Genomic DNA, 26,215 nt, shown 5'->3' with positions numbered 1-26,215 from the left:
GACTAGAAACAAAACAGATGTTCACCAAGAAGGGAACCAGTTAAATAAATTATGTACACACAATAGAGTTCTATGAATCATAAAAAGGGATAAGCAAATCTCTGAGTAGATATGAAAGGATTTTTCCAAGATATATTAGCGTTGTGAAAAATAAAAGTGTAGAAAAGAATATATGGTATGCATAAGAAAGGGTGGAAAATAAGAATATATATACTACATATAATTGTTCATTTTTGCAAGAGAAGTACCAGAAAGATAAATGAAAAATGTATAGAAAATGGGTATCTATAAGGGGTGGAGTGTATGCTATGGAAAAGGACAGGCTGGGTTTTTCTAATTACCCCTCTGAATATACTTCTCCATTTTGAACAAGCTAAATGTTTAACATATTTAATAAATAACATTAAACTAAAATGTGGAAAAACAAACCCTAAGATTGAACAAAACAGAAACAAGTAAATGTAATTGTGTGTCAAAGTAGTAATGTAAACATCAGGGCTGGGCACGGTGGCTCACGCCTGTAATCCCAGCACTTTGGGAGGCTGAGGTGGGTAGATCCCAAGGTCAAAAGATTGAGACCACCCAACATGGTGAAACCCCATCTCTACTAAAAGTACAAAAATTAGCTGGGCATGGTGGCACACGCCTGTAGTTGCAGCTACTTGGGAGGCTGAGGCAGAAGAATTGCTTGAACCTGGGAGGCAGAGGTTGCAGTGAGCTGAGATTAAGTCACTGCACTCCAGCCTGGGTAACAGCAAAACTCCGTCTCAATTTAAAAAAAAAAAAAAAAAAAAAAAAAATTAAGCATCATGCCAAACACCTATGTAACAAACTGCACATGTACCCCCGAATCTAAAATATAAGTTGGATTTTTTTAATGTACTATTTTAAATAATACCATAAATGTGCAAAGAAATAAATCACTGAAACATATGAGGAAGGTAGACAGTCCAGAAGTCAGATCGTAAAGCATACGAAGCGGGAGCGGGGTGGAGTGAGTAGTGGTACCCATGTTCTTAAACCAAGGGAACAGAAGGGAGCAGCAGGATCAGGCAAGGGACACAGAGAAGGAAATAATGGAAACCTGAGGTGTGGGCAGGTGCCCAGAGAGGAGAAAAAGAATTAATGGAAGGTATAATCAACACATGGAACAGAGTCATGAGGAGTCCAGAATCCAAGTGAAAGATTAATTTTAGGAAGATAGTTCTTACTCTGAGAGTAGAGAGGAAGGTGGCAGGTGATGTCCTGAGATGAAGCTATAAAGTGCAGAACGAATTTACAGGTGTTCATGCTGGCTGATGCCAAGCAGTCCCATGATACATGGGCTCCATGTCTAGTGGGGCCAAGGCCAACTGACTCTACCACCACCATGCTATTGGGTTTAAGAATTCTGCTAGAGGGTGCAATGGGACCACAGAAAAGGGGCACTGTACTCATACCGGGGTTCAGATTCCAAATGTGAAGGATGAGAATGAGTTAGGCAGAGAAGGATAGGAGAGGAGACAGCAGACACACAGACAGGGACATCTGGAAATGCACAACTGGCCAGGAAATGCCAAAGTCATGTCTGACAGGACAGGAGGTTAGGGGCAAGCCAGCTGGGAAACACCTCAGAGGACCCAGGATTTGAACCTCACCCTGGAGACTACTCAGGGCCAAGGGAGGATTTTAGGCAGCTACGTGAAATCAGCAGATATGGATGGGGTGGGGAGGATTTTAGAATGATTGGAAGAGCAAGACACAGGAGGGACAGAAATCTAGTTAGCACCTCTCCACGAGAGGTGAGCAAACAGTGGAGAAAGGGCAGATCCTGGAGGCATATTTATGAGGTCAAACAGACAGGAGAGAAAAGAAGAGTGAATGAGGAGTGGACACAAGGCTAAAGCAGAATGGGGCCCAGAGCATCCCCACCACCATCTAGACTGCTTAGGACCATCTATGATGAGTGATGTGAACTACAGCATCTGTGCTCAAGTACTTTGGAATAGGAGACAGTTGGGTGGCTGGAGGGAAAGATTTTACATGAGCTTTGAAGTCTATTCCAATGTTTATATTACTACCTGGATTCCAGCTACTCACTCAGGCTGATCCAACCAAAGCCTAAGCCATGATGCTACCCATTGAGACAATAAATGACACCTTACTAGAGAAGTGGGATGGGGCTGGAAGGACCTTCTACCATCAGTATGAGATAGCTAAGTGCAAAGGGCACCAGGAATGAATTGAGTTTTACACTGGTGCAAGGAGAAAGCAGCCAGGAAGCCAGCAGCAGAACAAAAGTGTGGGATCACAAACAGCCACCCACCAATGAGTTTCTCCAGGCTCTTGGAGTACTTGCCACTTTATTTTTTTCTGAGATGGAGTCTTGCTCTGTCGCCAGGCTGGAGTGCAGTGGCACAGTCTCTGCTCACTGCAACCTTCGCCTCCCAGGTTCAAGTGATCCTTCTGCCTCAGCCTCCCAAGTAGCTGGGACTACAGGTGTGTGCCACCACGCCCGGCTAATTTTTGTATTTTTAGTAGAGATGGGGTTTCACCATGTTGGCCAGGATGGTCTCGATCTCTTGACCTCGTGATCCACCCGCCTCGGCCTCCCAAAGTGCTGGGATTACAGGCATGAGCACCACGCCCAGCCACTTGCCACTTTTTTGACAAATGTAACTGATGGTCAGAAGCAATGTGATGGGTGATGTGATCAGAATACAGGCTGCAGAGTGATTTTTCACAACAGACAGTCCATACGCCAGTCTAAGAACAAGCAGGGCCCCCACACTGACTGTGAATATCAGGGAGTTTCTAAATGAACGCAGGGCAGAAGGGGGATCTTCTGATTTCAGTAAGACATACAAATGAGATACAAAGTAGGAATTAGCAACTTGTACACGTCTTCCCTGGAACTGGCACATGGCTAACCACGGTATCTAGGTCAGTCAAAAAAGTCACTCAAAGACAGAACAACACTCTATACATACAGTCACTTTTAAAACTACTTTTCCAACAGTCTTGTTATGGGTTTTTTTACTGACTTTAAGGAGCGCTCAGGATAAAGGCTTTATTTAAGACTGACATTTTTAATTAGTTCTAACATTAGGCCACTAACCCAATGGTTGTAGCAAAATGTGGGGGATAGATCAAAATCTTAGTAACTATAAGCTTGCCAGTCCTTGTGCAGGGGCTGCCTGGACACTGTTATGTCCGTACAAAAGGGTAAGAGCCAGGCCAGGGTCTGGCCTCTGCAAATACTTGCAATTCACCTGAACGACCTGTCCAATGAGGTAACAGGTCTGGCTTCATGAGAGTCTGAGGTCACCAGAAATGGGAAATGGGCTTGCTAGTGAAGTAAGAATTCCTCTAAATAGAGCCTGGGCAACAAGAGCGAAACTCTGTCTCAAATAATAATAATAATAATAATTCCCTCAAATAAGTACTTAGTCCTGAAGAACACTTTCTGAGACATCGAAGTCTCCAAAAGCACTGTTTATACACTCCCCTCTGCATTCTGTTCAAGTGGCAGTACTGTCCTTCATCCCCGCAGCTGTTTATTTTTTGGAAAAAAAAATAACTCTGTGGTGGTTTTTTTGCTATTTTAGGGTCCATCATTTTACTTTAAAAAGGATTCTATCAAGGGTATTTTAGAAAATAGTTAGGTTTGGTGAAATAAAAAGTACTCTGTATCTTTCTCCATAAAACTGTTTTAAAGTAAGGCAGAGATTCTTGATCTGGAGTCCCAGACATAGCAGTTGAAGCCACAAGAGGCAGCGGCAAGCTGCTCACGACATTGCTGCCAAGCCGTGGAGAAGAAACAGCTTTGTCATGATGCCGACCTCAGGCCGGTGTCTCAGTTCCCAGAGGTGCAGCCCTGTGCCATCAGTCCTCCCAGACAGGAGCCACTTGTCACAAGCTGTTTATGAAGCACGTCTATGTGGCGAAATTGTATTTCTCCATTCCTATTTTTTTATTCTCTCTTCTCCTCATCTTCATTTCCTCATTTTTTGTTCCCTTTTTAATCCCTTCATTCTTTTATTGTTTCTTTCAATTATTTTTTATTTTATTATTCATTTTGAATTCTTGTTCAAAGGCCTACTGCCTCTCTGCAATAGCACAATATTAATCCTTTACCCCAATCACATTTGATCCTTAGAAATACTCCCCATCTTGTTTGATCTCTTCCAACTTTATCCCCAAATCTTAGTAACCATCAGCTTGCCAGTCCTTGTGCAATATATTTTTTTAAACATAGACATCATAGATGTGGGATAACGGTGTTCCATTAGTATATCTAGAAGTATAAACAGTTTTTAAGAGGTATATTCGTTTCTTAGGACTGCTAAGAAACAAGTTACCACAAATTTTGTGGCTTAAAGCAACGCACAATGCTCATTTAGTCTCTTACAGTTCTGGAGACCAGAAGTCCAAAATCGGTTTCACTGCGTTAAACTCAAGGCATCAGCAGAGCCAGTTCCTTTGGCAGCTCTAGGGGAGAATCTGCTTCCTAGCTGTTCCGCTTGGGAAGGCTGCTCATGATCCCTTCCTCGTGTCATTCCAACCTCAGCCTCCACTGTTACAGCTCCTCCTTCTGTATGTAGTCAAATCTCCCTGTGCCTCACTCTCACAAGAACATTTGTGATAACATTTAAGGCCCACCCGGATAATCCAGGAAAATCTCCCCATCTCAAGATCCTTTATTTAATCACATCTGCAAAATCCCTTTTGCCATATAATGTAATAGCTACAGGTTCCAGGAATTAAAACACAGTTATTTTTTGGAAAAAAAATAACTCTGTGGTGGTTTTTTTGCTATTTTAGGGTCCATCATTTTACTTTAAAAAGGATTCTATCAAGGGTATTTTAGAAAATAGTTAGGTTTGGTGAAATAAAAAGTACTCTGTATCTTTCTCCATAAAACTGTTTTAAAGTAAGGCAGAGATTCTTGATCTGGAGTCCCAGACATAGCAGTTGAAGCCACAAGAGGCAGCGGCAAGCTGCTCACGACATTGCTGCCAAGCCGTGGAGAAGAAACAGCTTTGTCATGATGCCGACCTCAGGCCGGTGTCTCAGTTCCCAGAGGTGCAGCCCTGAGCCATCAATCCTCCCAGACAGGAGCCACTTGTCACAAGCTGTTTATGAAGCACGTCTATGTGGCGATATCTTGGGGGCCTAATACAGAGGGGCTACAGCAACTCTATTCATTTCTATTCCCTTCAAGAAAGCAGCAAAAGGGAATGACCTCGCTTAAAGGATAACCATGAATCTCCTCCTATTGGAAGAAAATGATCAATTCTAGTACTTTATTGATAACATATTATTTGTGATTTCTTACAACCTATCTCTACTTATCAGTGTGTCATAACACTAACACCAGAAAACTAACAAAATGGAGAGCTGGTGTGGGAGGCATAATTCTAAACTGACCTCCCAGATTCCCAACTCCTGGTCTACATACTCTGGATAATCCTCTCCCCTTGAGTATGGGTGGGATCTGCAAATATGATGGGATGTCACTCCCTTGATCGCACTGCATAACATGTGAAACTCTGTCAGAGCCCACTGACTGAGATTCTCCTGCTGACTTTGAAATGAGGTGCCATACTGTAAGAGGGCCCTGTCACTACGAACTGAGGAAGGGTTTCTAGGAGCTTAGAGTCCCAGGTAATAGCCAGCAAGAAAATGAGGACCCCATCCTGCAAGAAAATGAATTCTGCCAACAACTTCAGTGGGCTTGGAAGAGGACCTCAGCTAAGATAGCCTCAGATGAGATCACAGCCCCCACTGACACCTTCACTTCAACCTGGTGAGACCTGGAGCAGAGGACCCAGCTTACCCATGACAGAATCCTGGCTCAAAGAAACTGAGATAATAAATTTGTGTCGTTTTAAGTCACTAACTGTTAAGCAAAATAGAAAACTAATACAGTTGGCAAGCACAGAATTTGAAAAGGGAATTACAATGACAGACTTTGGGAGGGTCAATAAACTATCTGAAATTATATGAAAATTTTAGAGTTCGTCTGCATTTAACTGAGTAATGGGTTCATAACTTGCATCATATCCTCAACATATGAGTAGCCCAAAACAGATGAAGAACACCAAACTGGGAGTCTAATGGAGCAAAATACAATCTTTTGAGGTCTTAATCTGACAGGATATCAAAGAGTAAGAAAGTTCCATAAAGAAAAATTAGAAACTAATAAATCTTTCTTTGTTAATATCTTTCCATCTCTTATCACACAGGGCAAGGTAGAGAGTGAAGATGTAGGAGTACATTTCCTTGCAAAGTATTTCTGGAGAAATATAGTACTTCCTCCCTCCCTCAGGGCAAGATTCACTGCCTTTAACAGAACTAATACACAACAGACAGGGCTCACCACAGGCTAAAGTTGCCTTCCTTGATTATCACCTTGACCTCATCCTCACGGCCCCTTTCCTAACACTCTGCTGTAGTTTCTTACCGCTCTATGACTAAAGGCTTCAAAATCCTTTTCCAAGCTTCCCTCAATGAACTAAGTCCTCTTCATCTCAAGAGTATCTGCGGGAACATTTCCATCCATGCAGGTGACCAATGATTGATGGAGTGATATCTTTCTATTACTTGATTTCCTAGAAACCAAAAAGTCCACCTGTCTGGGAATCTAACCAATCAGGATTTTAATTCAAAGCACATACACTCATCTGATGTCAATACCATGCTATGTACTGATCCCTACTGAAAGCTAAAATGGAAAGGCATTCATAAATAAATTCTGAATTAGCAAATTAGATTGGTTTTTAATCAGAAAGGGTAATGAGGCCAATTTTATCCAATTCAGCATTTATTTTCTAAGCACTTACAAATATGCAACCCACTGAGTTAGGCTCTATAGAGAATACGAAGATTTCTAAAACAACTTCCTTACATTCCCAAAGTTAGAATATGCTGGTGGCAGTAGCATGAAAATAATTCAGTAACTCTTTTAACTCTTTTAAAGCAGGAAGAAAGAAGTTGTATAACAGAAAGACAAACAACATTGTAGGAGAAAAGAAGAGGTATGAAGTCTGACATGATAGGCCTTGAAGAATGAATAGGTGAGAGCATTTGGGATGTCCATTCCAAACTGAAGCAGCATGAAGTCAAAGGTGGAGAGAAAGCTAAACATACACGATGTGTGCACAGAGGGAATATGTCAAGGAGTACAGGCTGACAACTGGATACAACAGGGCATGAGGCTGGACACAACAGGACAGCCCTTGTAGGATGGGAACCAATTGTAAGAGATCAAAATAGACCAACTTTATCCTATAGATAATGAGATACCAGGAAAGGATTTCATTATGCTGTTGTCGCTGCTGCTAGTGTATGTGTATTAGGGCACTCTTGCAGTGCTGTAAAGAAATATCTTAGACTGGGTAATTTACAAGAAAAGAGGTTTGTTTAATTGGCTCACAGTTCTGCAGGCTGAACAGGAAGCATAATGTCAACATCTGCTGGGGATGCAGGCACATCACATGATAAAAGCAGAAGCAAGAGAGTCGGGAGGGAGGTGCCACACATACCTTTAAATGACCAGATATCGTAAGGACTCGCTCACTGCAAAGATAGCACCAATCCATGAGGGATCTGTCCCCATTGTAAGGACAAATATCCAAAATCTGTGTGTGTGTAAAATCATGAGAGTAATAGAATCCAAACAGTGATTTAAGAAAATACCTTTGGTAGCAGTAGGAGAAACTACTTGTAGAAGTTAAAGATCAGAGAAATGAAAAACAGTGAAGAGTCCATTAGAATAATACAGGTCCTGATAGCTAACATGTTTTTTTGTTTGTTTGTTTTTTGTTTTTTTTTTTTTGAGACAAAGTCTCACTCTGTCACCCAGGCTGGAGGGCAGTGGTGCAATCTCAGCTCATTCCAACCTCTGCCTCCCGGGTTCAAGTTGATTCTCCTGCCTCAGCCTCCCGAGTAGCTAGGACTACAGGCACATGCGACCATGCTAGGCTAATTTTTTATATTTTTAGTAGAGATAGGGTTTCACTGAGTTAGCCAGGATGGTCTTGATCTCCTGAACTTGTGATCCACCTGCCTCAGCCTCCCAAAGTGCTGGGATACAGGCATGAGCCACCATGCCCAGCCAGCTAACACGTATTAAACACTAAGCGCTATACTTGTATTGACTTATTTGATCTTCAAGACAATCTCACAAAGCAGCTACTATGACTAACCTCATTTTCTGCCTAAGAAAACAGAGGCTTTGAGAAGTTAAGCTGCTCCTCCAAAGTCATAAAGCTAGTGGGTAGAAGGAACAGGTTCTTAAATCAAGTTTGAATCCAAAGTCCAAATTTTTACTACACTGTTTCTCAAGTAACAAGGTCTGAACTAGACAAGTGGCAGGTGATAATGGGAAACATTCCAGGGGCAGAATCAATTTGGGAATGAAGAAGATGAAGAGAGAGAAATCATACATAACTGAAAGATTTCTTGCCGAGCTGTGTGCAGGTCCGACATCACAGGCCAAGATGACAGCACAGAACTGAAAATTCCATCACTGGCTAAAGCAAACAAAAAGCTACTAAATCTGTGAATTTCATGGGTGACCTCAGCTCATACACTAGCACCAACCCATGAGGGATCTGCCCCCATGGTGGAGACAAATAGCCAAAATCTGTGTGTGTGTGTGTGTGTGTGTGTGTGTAAAATCATGAGAGTAATAGAATCCTAACAGTGATTTAATAAAATACCGAGCAATAGAATCCTAACAGTGATTTAATAAAATACCGAGGAACGATCCAAGATGGCCGATCACTAACATCTCAGGGTTGCAGCTCCCAGCAAAAGCTCAGACAACGAGAGGACGCCACACTTTCAGACAAATTTTGGTCGCTCACGGAGCAGAAGATTCCCAGTGGAGGAGCTCCACAGGTCGCCAGCGCGACTCTTGTGGCTGGCGCAGCGGTTTCGTCGGCACCTCGGCGCGGCAGCTCTCGGTGCAGAGTAAACGGGACTGGTTCCCCTTCTGACCAAGGTTTGGAGATCCGGGAAGGCAGAGTCGCCTATTACAGACTCAAGAAGGAAGCCAGACTGGAGATTCCCCAGGCAGAAAAGCACCATCAGTCTTAACACCGCTGTTTTGGCCAGCGCAGTGGGTTGCTCATATTTCGGCCCTGGGAATTAACAACTTGGATGTCCACTCAGAGACCTAATTTGAAAGTTGGTAATTACAAAGACGACAGGTGGATAAATTTACAATGATGGGAAGAAACCAGCATAAAAAGGCTGAGAATACACAAAATCAGAACGCCTCTCCCTCTAAAGAGGATCACAGCTCCTCATCAACAAGGGAACAAGACTTGATCGAGAACCAGCGCATCCCATTAACAGAATCAGGCTTCCAAAGATGGATAATAAGAAACTTCTGTGAGTTAAAAGAACATGTTGCAGCCCAATGTAAAGAAACTAAGAACTTTGAAAAAAGGTTTGACGAAATCCTAATGAGAATAGACAACTTAGAGAGGAATATAAGTGAATTAATGGAACTGAAGAATACAATGCAGGAACTCCGAGAAGTATGCACAGGCTTAAACACTCGAATTGTTCAAGCGGAAGAAAGGATATCAGAAGTCAAAGTCCAACTTAATGAAATAAAATGTGAAGAAAAGATTAGAGAAAAAAGGATAAAAAGGAATGAGCAAAGTCTCCAAGAAATGTGGGACTATGTGAAAAGACCAAATTTAAGTTTGATAGGTGTACCTGAATGCGACAGAGAGAATGAATCCAAGCTGGAAAATATTCTTCAGGATATTATTCAGGAAAATTTTCCTAAACTAGCAAAGCAGGACAATATTCAACCCCAGATAATACAGAGAACACCACAAAGATATTCCTCAAGAAGAGCAACCCCAAGGCACATAATTGTTAGATTCACCAGGGTTGAAACGAAGGAGAAATTACTAAGGGCAGCCAGAGAGAAACGTCAGGTTAATTACAAAGGGAAGCCTATCAGACTTACAGCAGATCTCTCAGCAGAAACTCTACAAGCCAGAAGAGAGTGGGGGCCAATATTCAACATCCTTAAAGAACAGAACTTTCAGTCCAGAATTTCATATCCAGCCAAACTAAGCTTCACAACTGAAGGAAAAATAAAATCTTTTATGAAAAAGCAAGTACTCTGAGATTTTATTACCACCAGGCCTGCTTTACAAGAGCTTCTGAAAGAAGCATTACACATAGAAAGAAACAACCAGTATTAGCCTTTCTAAAAATATACCAAAAAGTAAAAAGCATCAACATAAAGAAGAATTTACACCAACGAATGGATAAAACAGCCAGTTAACATCAAATGGCAGTAATCCTAAATTTAAATCGACTAAATCCCCCAATCAAAAGACACAGCCAAAACCCAACGGCATGCTACATCCAGACCCATTTCACTTGCAAGGATACACAAAGACGCAAAACAAAGGAATGGAGAAAGATTTACCAACCAAATGGAGAGCAAAAATAAATGAATAAATAAAAAGCAGGAGTTGCAATTCTCATATCTGATAAAATAGATCTTAAAGCAACAAAGATATAGTGGTAAAAGGATCAATGCAACAAGAAGGGCTAATGATCCTAACACCCAGATACATAAGACCTATAAAGAGACTTAGACTCAATGAGACAGAAAATTAATAAGGATATCAAGGACTCGAACTCAGATCCGGAACAAGTAAACTTAATAAATATTTATAGAGCTCTCACTTCAAATACACAAAATATACATTCTTGTCAATACCACATCACACCTACTCATAGGTTTAAATGAAACATTGATTGGCCATTATTAATACCCATTTTTTTTAGAATAAAGCAACATTTCCCTCTTTCTCCCTCTCTTTCTTCCTCTTTCTTCCTCTCCTTCACTCCTTTTTTTCCTCTCAAAAAAAGAAAAAAAAGAAATCAACTTGTAGACCTCTAGATCCAGGTTGGCAATGTCTCTCTCATTGCTCGATTTCCTTCCTTCCCTTCTCTCCCTCCCTCCCCCCCTCCCTTCCTTCCTCCCTCCCTCCCTTCCTTCCTCCCTCCCTCCCTTCCTCCTTTCCTCCCTTCCTGCCTTCTTCCCTAAAAAAAAAAAAAATAAATTTAAAAAAATAAAAAAAAAGAAAAGAAAATACCTTTGGCAGTAGTAGGAGAAACCTGTGAGAAATTCTATGAGAATTTCACCGGCTATGGGCTAGTTTTTCTTATTAACACATATTCAATAGAAGCTGAAGTAGCTTCCTAGTAGACCAACCAAGTGGGAGGCACTGACACCTACCTATGGGCACCCTGCACCTTCACCATCACCACAAGCCAGCCTCCATGACTGCCAACGGGTCATCTGCTTTTCATCTTATTATATTCTTGTCCCCTTTTGGCCATTCTATTTATTAACTACATCTTTATCACCAAGCAGAGAAGCACAAAGTCAGATGGTGAAATTGAAACTGACAAAAATCTGCCCGTTAAGTGTTTCTGATTAAAGATTTTCAAGGGCAATATCAAAACTGCTGTGCAAAAAGGAAATCTATGAAATCCACTAACCATGCTTTCCCCAAAACCTAACAGCATGAAGAACTCAAAATTTATTATATAAAGGTTAGGTATCAAGAAGCTGTCTGTAAGTCTCAAGTGACTTACTTTAAGTCTGTAGTCTCTATATGAGTTTCCACCAAATAGGTGGGTGACACTTGAGAGCTTCAACACCAGTCATTTTCCCCTTCTTTTCATTGATCTTCCTTAGATTTGCACATCTTTTCCCAAAATTGACCTGTAGTGTGGTAAGTAACAACTCCCTCAATAGTGACTCCACAAGAGCTGACAACCCCTCAGGGGTTATGTCAGATGTTTACCAATGACAACTCACATGGATGATCTGCTGATTTGAACAGTCATAAGCCTGTGATATCATCCATTTTGACCAGACCAAACCATCTCCTAAATTAATATCAGCCTAATTGGCATCCTTTTTTTATATTGACAGAGCTTTATGCAGTAACAAATTCCAAAGTTCTTCCATCTCCTCAGTCACATTTCTTTCATCTTGCTATGTATGGTTAGCTGCATTGGGACAGTAGTTTACATGTGTTACATGGTCTGCAGTTTGTCATTCAGAAGCATTCAGGTGTCAAGTGATTCTTCTCCTGTATACTTAGGGAAGTCATCATTGTTGCCTCACTTTTTATCATCTTTACTTTCTTAAAAGTCAGTAAGACTTGGAAAAACAGAATGTTTCTTATTTCTTATTAGCATCACTTTCCATATACCTTACATGAGGCCAATAATGTCATAAAACCCTTTAAAAATTAACCACAATTTGGGCCGGGTGCAGTGGCCAATAATTCCAGCACCTTGGGAGGCGGAGGCAGGGATCACCTGAGGTCAGGAGTTTGAGACCAGCCTGACCAACATGGAGAAACCCCACCTCTACTAAAAATACAAAATTAGCTAAGCATGGTGGTGCATGCCTATAATCCCAGTTACTTGGGAGGCTGAGGCAGGAGAATCACTTGACCCTGGGAGGTGGAAGTTGCAGTGAGCTGAGATCGCACCATTGCACTTCAGCCTGGGCAACAAGAGCGAAACTCCAACTCAAAAAAAAAAAATTTATGGTGCTTGCTTCGGCAGCACATATACCATAATTGGAACAATACAGAGAATATTAGCATGGCCCCTGTGCAAGGATAATACACAAATTCATGAAGCATTCCATATTTTTTTAATATAAAAAAAGAAAAAATATTATGAGTCTACCATAGACTAATGGAAAATGGAGCCCAGTACATAACCAATACTGCCATCTGTTGGTGCCAGGCAGTGTTGACTCTCTTTTGTTTGGTATAATGGCTTTCTTTGTTTCTACCTGTCAAAGTTAATAGTTTCAAAATTCCTACATATGGGAGCCACTATCTCACTTTTCACTTTTTGAGCCTGATAAAAGCAACAACAACCATTTCTGAAAATGTCTTAGATTATCATGACAACACAAATTTGAATTTCTATTGTTTCTTTGACTACAAAGGCAGTCATAATGTGTTTGATAAGGTATTTCAGAGAATTATCTGTCTTTGCAGAATCAATGCTAGATGGACAAATATTTTCATATCAGTCTTTGAGCTGACATTTTAAAGCATTCCTGGAGAACTGCATATGTTCTCACATACAAGCAAAGTTGACTCATTTGTAAATATTGAAATTTTCAATGCTATCTATTTCTAGACAATAGACAGTTTTAGGAAGCCCATTGGACCAACAGTCAGCAAACAGATTCTTATCCAATTTGCCACTCAGTTCCTTGAGCTTGGTCAAACGCTGACTCATAATTTCTTCATGTAGGACATGGGATTTTAATGCCAATCCTCCTCACCTAATGGGTACAAATAAGATAACATATGTGAAATGTTTTAAAACTATGAAGTATGATAAAATTTAAAATACTCTATCATCTTGCTTAACTCAAAGAAGTTTCTTCCACATACAGAAACTACTACCTGTCATCATCTGACTTATTTGGTGTGTATTTTGTGCAGATATTTGGGAATCTATTCTATATTCCTCTATATATATATATATATATATATATATATATATATTTAACCTGAGTGTGGTGGTACACACCTGTAGTCCCAGCTATTCAGGAGGCTGAGGTGGTAGGATCACTAAAGTCCAGGAGTTCGAGACTGCAGTGAGCCATGATTGTGTCACTGCACTCCAGCCTGGGTGACAGAGTAAGACCCTGACTCAAGAAATATACATTTAAAAAAAGAAGAAGAAGAAGAATCGAATTTAGCAGAAGAATAAAAAGTGTTTCAGCTTCATAGAGATAACTTCTTTCATGGTCCTACTAATGTATATTTAAAATTGATACTAAATATGTGAAATGAGTAACAGATACTACACTTAAGGGGGAATTTCAGGAATCTCATTTTCCTTTTAACTTAAATCCACTGCGACTACCCTCTTGTGCACGGCAAATTCAGGCCGAATAAAATTATATTTAAACACATCGCTCTCATTTTCTTGCATATAAGATCAGCATGAGCTACAATTCTCAAACTAGTGTTCTACCAGTTGTACCAGTGTGAAGGGTATAATGTTAATGATGTTGATGCTTATGTTAATGGTTATACTTTAATTTCTATTGCCATTATTACGGAATGGCCTATCCAGTATCTTATGAAAGCTATCATTTTTCTTAGGTTATTTTCTGGTAGGAAATTTTTGTAGTGCGCAACGTGGCGAAACCCCCATCAAAAAATACAAAAATTAGCTGGGTGTGGTAGCACACGCCTGTAGTCCCAGCTACTTCTGAGGTGGGAGGATAGCTTGAGCCCAGGAGATTGAGGTTGCAGTGAGCTGAGATTGTACCACTGCACTCCAGAGCCAGACCCTGTTACAAATAAACAGAGAGAGAGGGAGAGAGAAAGAGGGAGAATAGGTGATCTACAGTATCTTCTGTTCCTTCAAAGTGGTCTTAGAATCAGGGGGAAAAGATAAGGTTACTTCTTCAAATCACAAATAGAGACTTCTTTACTAGTTCCAGAGCTTGGCTGCCTTATTGGTTTAATATTATTTTATCCTATTTTTCTTTATAAAGCAACTAAAAGTCTCATAAGAAAACCTAATTACAAGGAAACGATCAAAGATGGCCACTCGCTAACATCCCAGGATTGCAGCTCTCAGTGAAGGCGCGGAGAACTAGAGGACGCCACACTTTCAGACAAATTCTGGTCACTCACGGAGCAGAAGATCCCCCGTGGAGGAAACACACGGGTTGCCAGCACGACTCACTTGGCCGGTGCAGTGGTCCCGCCGGCACCTCGGCACAGCAGCTCTTGGAGCAGAGTAAACAGGTTTGGAGGCCCCCACAGGCCCCCAGCACAACACCAGAGCCCGGTGGAGCGGCTGTGACGGCACCTCTGCGCGGCAGCGCTCGGCACAGAGTAAACGGGACCGGTTCCCCTTCTGACCGAGGTAGGAGCCCTGGGAAGGCAGAGTCGCCTACTACGGACACAAAAAGAAAGCAAGACAGGAGAATCCTGGGAAGAAAAGCACCATCAGTTTTAACGCCGCTGCTCTGGCCCTGGGAACTAACAACCTGGACCTCCACTCAAGAGACCTAATCTGAAAGTTGGTAAATTCAAAGACGACAGGAGGATAAATTTACAATGACGGGAAGAAACCAGCATAAAAAAGCTGAGAATACTCAAAGTCAGAATGCCTCTCCCTCTAAAGATGATCACAGTTCCACATCAACAATGGAACAAGGCTTGATGGAGAAGGAGCACATCCCAGTGACAGAAGTACTCTTCAAGGAATGGATAATAAACTTCGGTGAGTTAAAAGAACATGTTGTAGCCCAACGTAAAGAAACTGGGAACTTTGAAAAAAGGTTTGATGAAATCGTATTGAGAATAGACAACTTAGAGAGGAGTTATGAGTGAATTAATGGAACTGAAGAATACAATACAGGAACTCCGAGAAGTATGCACAGGTTTAAACACTCGAATTGTTCAAGCGGAAGAAAGGATATCAGAGGTCAAAGTCCAACTTAATGAAATAAAATGTGAAGAAAAGATTAGAGAAAAAAGGATAAAAAGGAATGAGCAAAGTCTCCAAGAAATGTGGGACTATGTGAAAAGACCAAATTTACGTTTGATAGGTGTACCTGAATGCGACGGAGAGAATGAATCCAAGCTGGAAAATACCCTTCAAGATATTATTCAGGAAAATTTTCCTAAACTAGCAAAGCAGGTCAATATTCAACCCCAGGTAATACAGAGAACACCACAAAGATATTCCTCAAGAAGAGCAACCCCAAGGCACATAATCGTTAGATTCACCACAGTTGAAACGAAGAAAATACTAAAGGCAGCCAGAGAGAAAGGTCAGTTTACCCACAAAGGCAAGCCTAACAGACTTACAGCAGATCTCTCAGCAGAAACTCTACAAGCCAGAAGAGAGTGGGGGCCAATATTCAACATCCTCAAAGAACAGAACCTTCAGCCCAGAATTTCATATCCAGCCAAACTAAGCTTCACAACTGAAGGAAAAATAAAATCTTTTACGAACAAGCAAGAACTCAGAGATTTTATCACCACCAGGCCTGCTTTACAAGAGCTTCTGAAAGAAGCATTACACACAGAAAGAAACAACCAGCATTAGCCTTTCTAAAAATATACCAAAAAGTAAAGAGCACCAACATAAAGAAGAATTTACACCAACGAATGGATAAAACAGCCAGTTAACATCAAATGACAGTAACCCTAAATTTAAATCGACTAAATCCCTCAATCAAAAGACACAGCCAAAACCCAACGGCATGTTACATCCAGACCTGTTTCACATGCAAGGATACACAAAGACTCAAAACAAAGGAATGGAGAAAGATTTACCAACCAAATGGAGAGCAAAAATAAGTAATAAATAAATAAAAAGCAGGAGTTGCAAATCTCGTATCGGATAAAATAGATTTTAAAGCAACAAAGATACAGTGGTAAAAGGATCAATGCAACAACAAGAGCTAACGATCCTAACACCCAGATACATAAAGACTTAGACTCAATGAGACAGAAAATTAATAAGGATATCAAGGACTCGAACTCAGATCTGGAACAAGTAAACTTAATAAATATTTATAGAGCTCCCCACTTCAAATACACAAAATATACATTCTTGTCAATACCACATCACACCTACTCATAAGTTTAAATGAAACATTGATTGGCCATTATTAATACCCAATTTTTTTCAGAATAAAGTAATATTTCCGTTTACTCTCCCTCTTTCTCTTCCTCTTTCTTCCTCTCCTTTACTTATTTGTTTTTTTTCTTTCCTTCTCTCAAAAAAAGAAATCAACTTGTAAACCTCTAGATCCAGGTCAGCAATGTCTCTCTCATTGCTTGATTTCCTTCCTTCCCTTCCCTCTCTCCCTCCCCCCTTCTTCCCTCTCTTCCTTCCTTCATCCCTTTCTTCCTCCCTATCGTCCTCCTTCCCTCCCTTCCTGCCTTCCTCCCCCACCAAAAAAAAAGAAAACCCAATTACTGAGTCTAGCAGCTCTGAAAACACCTAAAAAATCCATGTTGGTCTTTAGTGCTATTTATATCCTCCCTTTTTCATTCTTTAGTTTGCTGTCTCATTAGGCTTTGGAAGGTCTCTTTTATCAAAGTTTCTGTTGCCAGAAAACATATAATCAAGATGCAGGACAAAGCTAAGAGGAGAGTAAGTTTCTCCTCTCCCCCAACCCTATCCAAATGTAGGCAAACACAAAAGATGGTCCATAAGATGTAAGCAAAAACTTTTCTAAATATTTTATTACCTTGTATTAAATTAGCATCCACCTTTGAACTAGGTCACAGATGCATTAAGCCCAGGCTCCTCCATGCTTCCCCTTTTTTTTTTTTTTTTTTTTGAGACAGAGCCTTGCTCTGTCACCTAGGCTGGAGTGCAATGGCGGATCTCGGTTTACCGTAATCCTCGCCTCCTGGATTCAAGTGATTCTTCTCTCTCAGCCTCCCATGTAACCGGGACTACAGGCACGAGCCACCACACCTAGCTAATTTTTGTATTTTTTGGCACAGATGGGGTTTCACCACGTTCGCCAGGCTGGTCTCAAACTCCTGACCTCAAGTAATTTGCCCACCTCGGCCTCCCACAGTGCTCAGATTACAGGCATGAGCCACTACATCTGGCCCTAACTCTATGCTCTTTCCATTGCACATGCAGTATTTCCTGAAAGAGATGTTCAAAAGAATAACACAGACACATTTTCCTTTGCTACGAGCACTTCTTTATTCTCAGCTTTGCTGAGGTGTAACTGAAAATAAACACTGTATCTATTCAAGGTATACAACATGATGTTTTGATACACATGTACATTATGAGTACCACAATCAAGCTAATTAACGTATTCATCACGTCCCATAGTTACCTTTGTGTCTGTATCTGTGTCTGTGTGTGTGTGTGTTGAGAACATTTAAGGTCTCTCAGCAAACTTTAAGTTTACAATACAGTATTATTAACTATAGTCACCACACTATACATCAGATCTCCAGAATTTATTAATCCTGTACAGCTGAAAACCTTTTGACCAATATCTCCCCATTTGTCCCACCTGCTAGCACCCATCATTCTACCCTCTGCTTCCATGAGTTCAATGTTTTTAGATTCATATACAAGTGAGATCATATACCATATGCCTTTTTTTGGCTGGCTTATTACACTTAGCATAATGTCCTCCAGGATCACCCATACTATTGCAAATGACAAGTTTCTTTCTTGTGGCCAAATAATATTCGTGTGTGTGTGTGTATCACATTTTCTTTAACCATTCATCTGTTAACAGACACAGGCTAATTCCCTACCTTGACTGTTGTGAATAATGCTGCAATGAACATAGGAATGCAGTTATCTCTTTAAGATACTGGTTTAATTTTCTCTGGATATGTGCCCAGAAGTGGGACTGCTGGATCGTATGGTAGTTACGTTTTTGATTTTTTTAAGAATCTCTCTATACCCTTTTCCATATGGTTGTGCCAATTAATTTACATTCATACCAGTGTATGAGAGTTCCTGCCTTTAGTTATAAAACCACTTTAAAGCTCTTCAGATAATAAAACTCATTATTATTCTAAAGAAGAGAATAAAACAAAAAATAAATGACCAGAGTGACAGGGTGGCTGGACGAAAGGCCAATACTGAAGAAACCCCTATGCATTTAGGCAGTGAGGACATGGTCCTTCTTGAATGTCCTAGATGGGGTAAGATGAGAGCAGGCATTGCTGAATGTATGTGTATGTGACTGGGCCTGAAGGTTGGTACACCTCAGTAAAGATTACCAAGGGGTTACTGAGTGCTGTAACGATACCACAATGGTACCATAAGCACCACATTTGATGGAAGAAAACTAGAGAACAAATGGGATCAACTACCATTTTAGAGACTACTGAACCTTTGCCTCACTTAAAAATAAGGAAAGTGAGGCCTTAAAAGGTTAAGTGATTTGCCCAAGTCCACAAAGTAGGGTACAGGCAAAGCTAGGACTAAAACCCTGCTTCTTAACTCCCTGTCCAGTACTAAAACCTTGACCATAGAGGGTGTTGCTGCTTGGGAACCCACTTAACCTCCTTCTGTAACGTTGGAAGAATGTGGTCCCAGGAGCCACATAGCCTGAAACAGGTCAGTGGTCATCAGCAGATATTTAGATGCCTATGGGAAACCTAAAGCAACTTAATCCCAAAGGTCTATTGAAGGGTTTAGGCCAGTTAATCCTACCACACTTCACATTCCTGTCATATGTCCAAAACTGTACTCTCACACCCTCATGGTCCTGCTGCTCAGAATGTCCCCTCCTTGACCTTACTCCTCTTTCCCTTCTAACATTTAACTGGACCCTCGAGAACCTGTTGCATGATAGGACTAACAACATCCTGCCTACTTCCCAGACCTTGGCCTTAATCAAATCCCAAGGGCCCACTTCCCCACTGGATGACATGCAGTCTCCTGGACACCTCACCTTGGGGTTGGGAATGAGGTCGTCCTATTCCTCACTCCCCATCTGTATGTCTAACACACTGCCCTTCTGTATTTATATAAAATCCTGGCTCCTTCAACTCCTGTCATCTGGTTACATCCCTTTCAATTCCCTCTTTGTTTCTGTAACCTATCAGCCTCCAGGTAACTCCTTTTCATTTGCTGAAGATTTTAGTACCTGACTCGTAGCCTCTGTCCCACCCAGGTCTTGCCATTATTTAGGATAATTTCAAAGTCCTATGTGGGTGACAAAACCCACAAGGCCTATACTTATCAACTCCAATGAACTTCACCTTCTCTTTACTCACACACACAGTAAACACCTTCAACCTTCTCAGGACTCAGAACTTCTCTAGCTAGGAAATCTTAACCTCTTGGCACAATGGCTTCAAACGAAGAAATTCACTCTCTGTCTACTTTCTCATCTTCCACTCACTTCCAAAACCACTGCAACAGACTCCCACCACTCTTTTCCAACAGTTTTCTCCCAAAGTCGTCATGCATTCCTCTGCATCCAGTGGACACAGTCTGGTCTCTCCCTGCTGGGTCTGATGCTGCTGATCAGACCTCCTGGATATCTTCTTCTCCCTTTGCTTCCAAAGCACGTCACTACCACAGCTCTCCTGCCACCTCTTTGACCATTTCTTGATTGCCTGCTGTCTCCTGTACGGCACTCCTTTTCTTCAACCTGCTTGTTAAAATGTCCACTCAACATTAGGTGAACTCATCCACTCTCATGGTTTGAGCTACTACCCATTTTGATGACTTCCATACTTATACCCTCAAGCTTTTAGATTCTTAGATCTAACTGGGTATTTCACAGGTACCTCAAATTCAATTTGTACCAAACTTAATGTTTTATCTGCTATATGCCCTATTTTACCCTCTCCTAAACTCAGTCTCTCTCTCCCCGCTCCTGCCCCCACCCCCACACACTCTCTCTTTTCCTTCCACACCCTCAGAAGCCCAACATAGGGAACTAAAAATTATCCTTGGCTCCGTCTTCACCCAACTTTCACCCCTTGTCAATCACCAAGGCCTGAAAATTTATCTCCTTTACTTCTGGAATGTGTCACAAACTCTTTAACCTTGTTGCCATTCCCTTGCCTAAGCCCTCATTATACCTAAGCTGGAAATCACAACAGCCTCCTACTTAGTCTCCCTACTTCTAGGTTTACCTCCATCGCCTCCAGCCTTCACACAGCACACAGAATGATCTTGCTAAAACATAAACTTGTCCTTATCACTGCCCTGTTAAAAACCACTCCATGGCTCCTTGAGGCTTAGAAGACAACTCCAAGCTTCCTAACCAGTCAGTTCAGCCTTGTGGATCTAGTTTCTGCCCACCCCTCGAGCCTCACCTTTCACCTTATAATTTATGCTCCCACCACTCTGTCTATGATCTCCAAGTACCATGCTGCCTGCTCTCACTGGCCTGTCTCCAGCACTGCACTTAACATAATGAATTATAACTTAGTTTATATTTCTGTCTTCCCCAGTAGACCATAAGCTGGCTCCCTGAGGGAGCAACTGAATCTTATTCATCCTTATATCTCCAGCATTTAATAAAGTGGTTGGCACACATTTAGCATTCAATTAATGCTGATGAATGAATGGATACAATTAGAAACTTCCTGTTAAAAGGAATGACTTTCTACCTACTATGTCATTAAAGGACCTAACAGTATAGAGTTCTCAGACAATCAGTCAATTGTCCAGTGGGGATTTGGCTGTTAGGGAGAAATTATTTTACTCCCATATACCTTAAACTTAAATGCGAAACTGATTAGGATTTTTCGCAATCCAGTTATCCTCTTAATAATCACCACACTAACCACAGTTTTAGAGGCAGTACTGGGTGCAGCTGGCCCCTTTTAACATAGTTTAACATCTTTTTGTGCTACCGTCTGTTAATAAAATTTACATTTCTCACTGTTACTAATGTGTTGTGTTTTATCCCTGGCTCACACAAATGAATGCATGGTTCAAAAGTGCTCATTAGAGTATAAACATAGCAATGAATACAGCAACAAAAATCCTAGACCTCACAATAATGCGTTAAATGCAGTGAATCTCACTCTAGTACAAGTAGAGAATGTAAATATGAAACTGTGCTGATTTCTCACAAGTGAAGGTAAGTCTCAGCAACTGCCAAGGAGTATATTGGACAATTATTTCATTTGACAGCGTGTTCCTGTCACCAACCCTTATCAAAGAGCAGCTTGAAGCAGTCAAAGACTTCATAACATTTTCAAATTACATTTCAAAATTTGCACAGCACCTTCCTTATTAAACTTCCTGAACTGTTCCAAAACAAGTATGAAATAATGCTTTCTGGTATGAAATTGACTCATTTTGTCATTAAGGACAGAAAGAGACCAAAACTACAGAAGCATTATTCAATGTTACATCTCTGAGACAAAATAAAGATTATTCTATTTATAAGTAATTATTTATAATTCCATTTATTTATTCTTTTTTTTTATAATAAAGTCAGCCACAAGGTTAATGACAAATCACATGCTCAGAGGAAAATTGGACTATGCAAGCAAAATTACTAAGGGTTCTATCAAATATCACATATCAATGGCATGCAATGTGGAAGAATTACAATCACATATGTACACTAGCATGTACTCTGCCTTATAATTAAGTGAAATCAATGATACGCAGAGTAGCACATCAACTAGCATATCAGTAGAACATACTTGAGGGAGAAGTACCTAAAAACTCTTGGCTCTACATGTTACCAAGAACCAAATCTACAGAAGAGACTTTTCATTAGTTAATATTTCTTTTGTAAGCAATAATATAAATAGGAAAAGGTGCATTAGGATCAGTGCTGATGGAATAACTAGCTACATTTGCAGCAAGGAAGAAGGCGTGACACAAATAAAAGTGTTACCTTTATGCCAAAACACCCACTTCTTTATTCACCAAAACAGATGACATGCAACAATATGGTTCCTAATCTTAATGCAGTATTGTAGAAAATAGTTACAAGTGTGAATACAATGAGATCTGAGTACATGTTTTCTAGGCATGTTCTGCAAAGAAATGGGCAGAGGGTATTACACTGATTGTTTCCCCCAGAAGCACTGTGGTTTTCATCAAGGGTGCTCATGCAGACTTTTGAAATGATGAATGAGACTGGAGAATTCCTGTTCCATACAGATAATGTCAGGAAGGAGCAGTTCCATAGCTTTAAGTGACAAATGTCGGCAACGTAGTTAGTATCTGGATATTCCTGATCCTCTCATCCAGACCCAAACATGTTTATGTTGAACACTGGGAGTAAGTATAGAGCTTCTTTGAGAAGACTGAACAGGGAGCTTGAAGATGTGCTTACAAACTTGCAGACTTCACATCTGATGAAGCCCTGACTCTGATTTTCAGGTGGAAATCTTGCCATCATTTCTAGACAGTTTCAATCCAAATTATATAAACTTCCCAAACTGATGGAGCCATCACACATTTACTGCCATTCCTGACAGACTCTAATTATAAAAAAGTATTTTCACCGGGCACAGTGGCTCATGCCTGTAATCCCAGCACTTTGGGAGGCTGAGGTGGGTGGATCACCTGAGGTCAGGAGTTCGAGACCAGCCTGACCAATATGGTGAAACCCTATCTTTATTAAAAAAAAAAAAAAAGAAGAAGAAGAAGAAGTATTTTCGGCCAGGCATGGTGGCCCACACCTGTAATGCCAGCACTTTGTGAGGCAGAGGCGGGCGGGTCATGAGGTCAGGAGATAGAGACCATCCTGGCTATGGTGAAACCATGTCTCTACTAAAATACAAAAATTGAGCTGGGCATGGTGGTGTGTGCCTATAGTTCCACCTACTCAGGAGGCTGAGTCAGGGGAATCTCTTGAACCTGGGAGACAGAGGTTGCAGTGAGCTAAGATCGTGCCACTGCACTCCAGCCTGGTGACAGAGCAAGACTCTGTCTCAAATAAATAAATAAATAAATAAAGCATTTTCCATTTTGGTAAAATAATGAAGAAGGAAAAAAACACTAGATAAGGAACCCATCATGTAGCTTAATATTAGATATTTTAGGTCAAAATTATAATTAATATCTTTCACTGATAGGAGAAACATTTACATTTAATTTTCAAGCACACTTTAAGAAAAACACTTTAGTGAGGTATGAGTGAGATGAAAAAAGGTATATGTATTTAATGTATGCAATTCAAACAGTTAGGGATATGCACTTGTGAAACCATTACCACCATGAAGGGAAGATATAAATATATTCATCATCTCCCAAAGTTTCCTCCTATCTCATTGATCAAACAAGCTTTTCATTATTAAATTTTTTTACTTTTTAAAAATTTACCTCAAATTATGGTCTACTCATACATAAAGCACTGTCTAACTGGTCTGCAGTTGCTAAAAGTCTAAGAAACATCATGATGGCACATAAACACTCTCTACTATATTCTGTGTGGTCCTTGGACAATTTTCTTCTTCATAGGTCTAAAGGTCCTGGAACGTTCACCGTATAATTACTTTCCTTTCTTGCCATAAGCAAATGGAATTAGCAATCTATTATTTTCTATTTTTCTTATATAATTAACAATAAGATCCAGAAGATACATGCAGAGCAAGAAAAAAAGAACATTGTGTGATTACAAAATTCCTATGATAAATATTTATTCAGAAATACAGCTATGTGCTGATTAATGAATATATTCAAGAAAGCCTGCTCGGCCAGGCGCGGTGGCTCAAGCCTGTAATCCCAGCACTTTGGGAGGCCCAGGCAGGTGGATCACAAGGTCAAGAGATCGAGACCATCCTGGTCAACATGGTGAAACCCCGTCTCTACTAAAAATCAGAAAATTAGCTGGGCATGGTAGCGCGTGCCTGTAATCCCAGCTACTCAGGAGGCTGAGGTGGGAGAATTGCTTGAACCCAGGAGGCAGAGGTTGCGGTGAGCTGAGATCGCGCCATTGCACTCCAGCCTCGGTAACAAGAGCGAAACTCCGTCTCAAAAAAAGAAAGAAAGCCTGCTCAATGGAACTGCCTCAAGTAAGGTAACAGACTTACGGATGGTTGAGATCCTGGACCAACAGCTCTGCCCCAGAAGAGGAAAAATAAAAGAGCTCCAAATATCTCTCAGAAGCAGTTACCAGGTCGTGCCCACAGGGCTTACTTGCTGGTTGTAGGCAAACCCCTCTGGGCCCACTCCCTTCAAACAAGGGGTCACACTAACTTGTTGGCTCCTAACCACGCTGACTTTTGACATAATCCTCCTTCAGCAAAGGGCTGCAAACAGTGCAGGTAATACCCAATTGCTGTTAGGCACTGCGTTATGTAGACCAATATTTGGCAAGTTTCTGCATATTGGTGTCTTGTAATTTCCAACAATAAGCCTAGGAGACATGGGAATCTCTCTACACCTAAAATATCAAACTATATAATAAGGTAAACAGTCCATTGGAATATACTATGATTAAACACACTTTGTATAAGGACCACCTAACTAGCAGTTTTCCAACTTTGTATTTGACTTTATGTATCAAAAATCCAACTACAATGGCTGAACTAACAAAGGTTGTTTTTCTCATGTAGCCCACATTCCAGAAAAGGACTGGGTCAGCTGCTCAAGAAGTCATTACAGCAAGGACCTAGACTTCCAGCTTCCTCCCTGCCATTCTTCCCACGTGGTTTGTGTCCTCATAGTTGCAAGATGGTTATTCTATCCCTAGGTGTTGCATCCAGGCAGAATGTATCCTTAGGTGTTGTATATCAGGTCAAAGGGGGAAAGGGTCAAGGGCAAGGGCAAAAGTCATGCCCCAGCTTTTCATTTTTACCAGGAAGAATAGCATTTCAGAGCTCCACCCAGTAAACTTCCACTGGTCAGACCTGGTGACACAGTCACCCCCACCAGCACAGGAGTCTCTAAGGCATTTTTATCTGGGCACACTGTTGCCCTAAACAAAACCAGGGTCCTTTAAATAAGGAATAATAAAAGCAGAGATACTGAGTAGGCAAGGAGCAGAGGCTACCACACAATCAAGGGCATTTTAAGTTTTTGCTCAAGTTCCACAAATCAAAAACCATTGACTTAACTAAGCCTGTTAAGTCAAACTGTCTATTAACTTCAGTTTTTTTCCCTTCAAGAAATAGTTCTAAGTTCCCGATTGTGTGACATCAAACTTACTCTTCACAATTGACTTATGTTACCCATGTTTCCCCAAAAGGACTGACCACACAGTCTATTATAGAAAACTACTTTAGCAACAGTCTCAGAGAGCATTTGAAAAGAAGACAAAGATTCACCAAGGCTGGGTGTGGTGGCTCATGCCTGTAATCCCAGCACTTTGGGAGGCCGAGGCGGGTGGATCACGAAGTCAAGAGATCGAGACCATCTGGTCAACATGGTGAAACCCTGTCTCTATTAAAAATACAAAAAATTAGCTGGGCATGGTGGCGCGTGCCTGTAGTCCCAACTACTCAGGAGGCTGAGGGAGGAGAATTGCCTGAGCCCAGGAGGCGGAGGTTGCGGTGAGCCAAGATCACGCCATTGCACTCCAGCCTGGGTAACGAGCAAAACTCTGTCTCAAAAAAAAAAAAAAAAGATTCACCAGCTCCTCAGCAACCTCTGAGGGAATCAAGCTAACCCTCTAGCATTGCTCTGTTCAACTGAATGTTTTTCCTGCTAATTCCAATGAAGGAAATATATCTGTGCCTTT

The 26,215-nt window shown here is 41.0% G+C and overlaps 1 protein-coding gene and 1 non-coding gene across 2 annotated transcripts in view; one reads left to right on the top strand and one right to left on the bottom strand.

Annotated features, from left to right (window-relative positions):
* Window positions 1-26,215, bottom strand: part of GPR176 (G protein-coupled receptor 176) — a 138,998-nt gene that overhangs the window by 66,811 nt on the left and 45,972 nt on the right. The gene's annotated exons all lie outside the window — the stretch shown is intronic.
* On the top strand, window positions 12,597-12,703 carry LOC118145253 (U6 spliceosomal RNA). Its single transcript, XR_004730381.1, has one exon. It is a non-coding gene; the product is annotated as a U6 spliceosomal RNA (small nuclear RNA).

This window comes from Callithrix jacchus, chromosome 8 (genome assembly GCF_049354715.1).
Source record: "Callithrix jacchus isolate 240 chromosome 8, calJac240_pri, whole genome shotgun sequence".
NCBI classification, from domain to species: Eukaryota; Metazoa; Chordata; class Mammalia; order Primates; family Cebidae; genus Callithrix; species Callithrix jacchus.
Note: the sequence above shows the minus strand (reverse complement) of the source record. Positions and strands in the feature narration are given on the sequence as shown.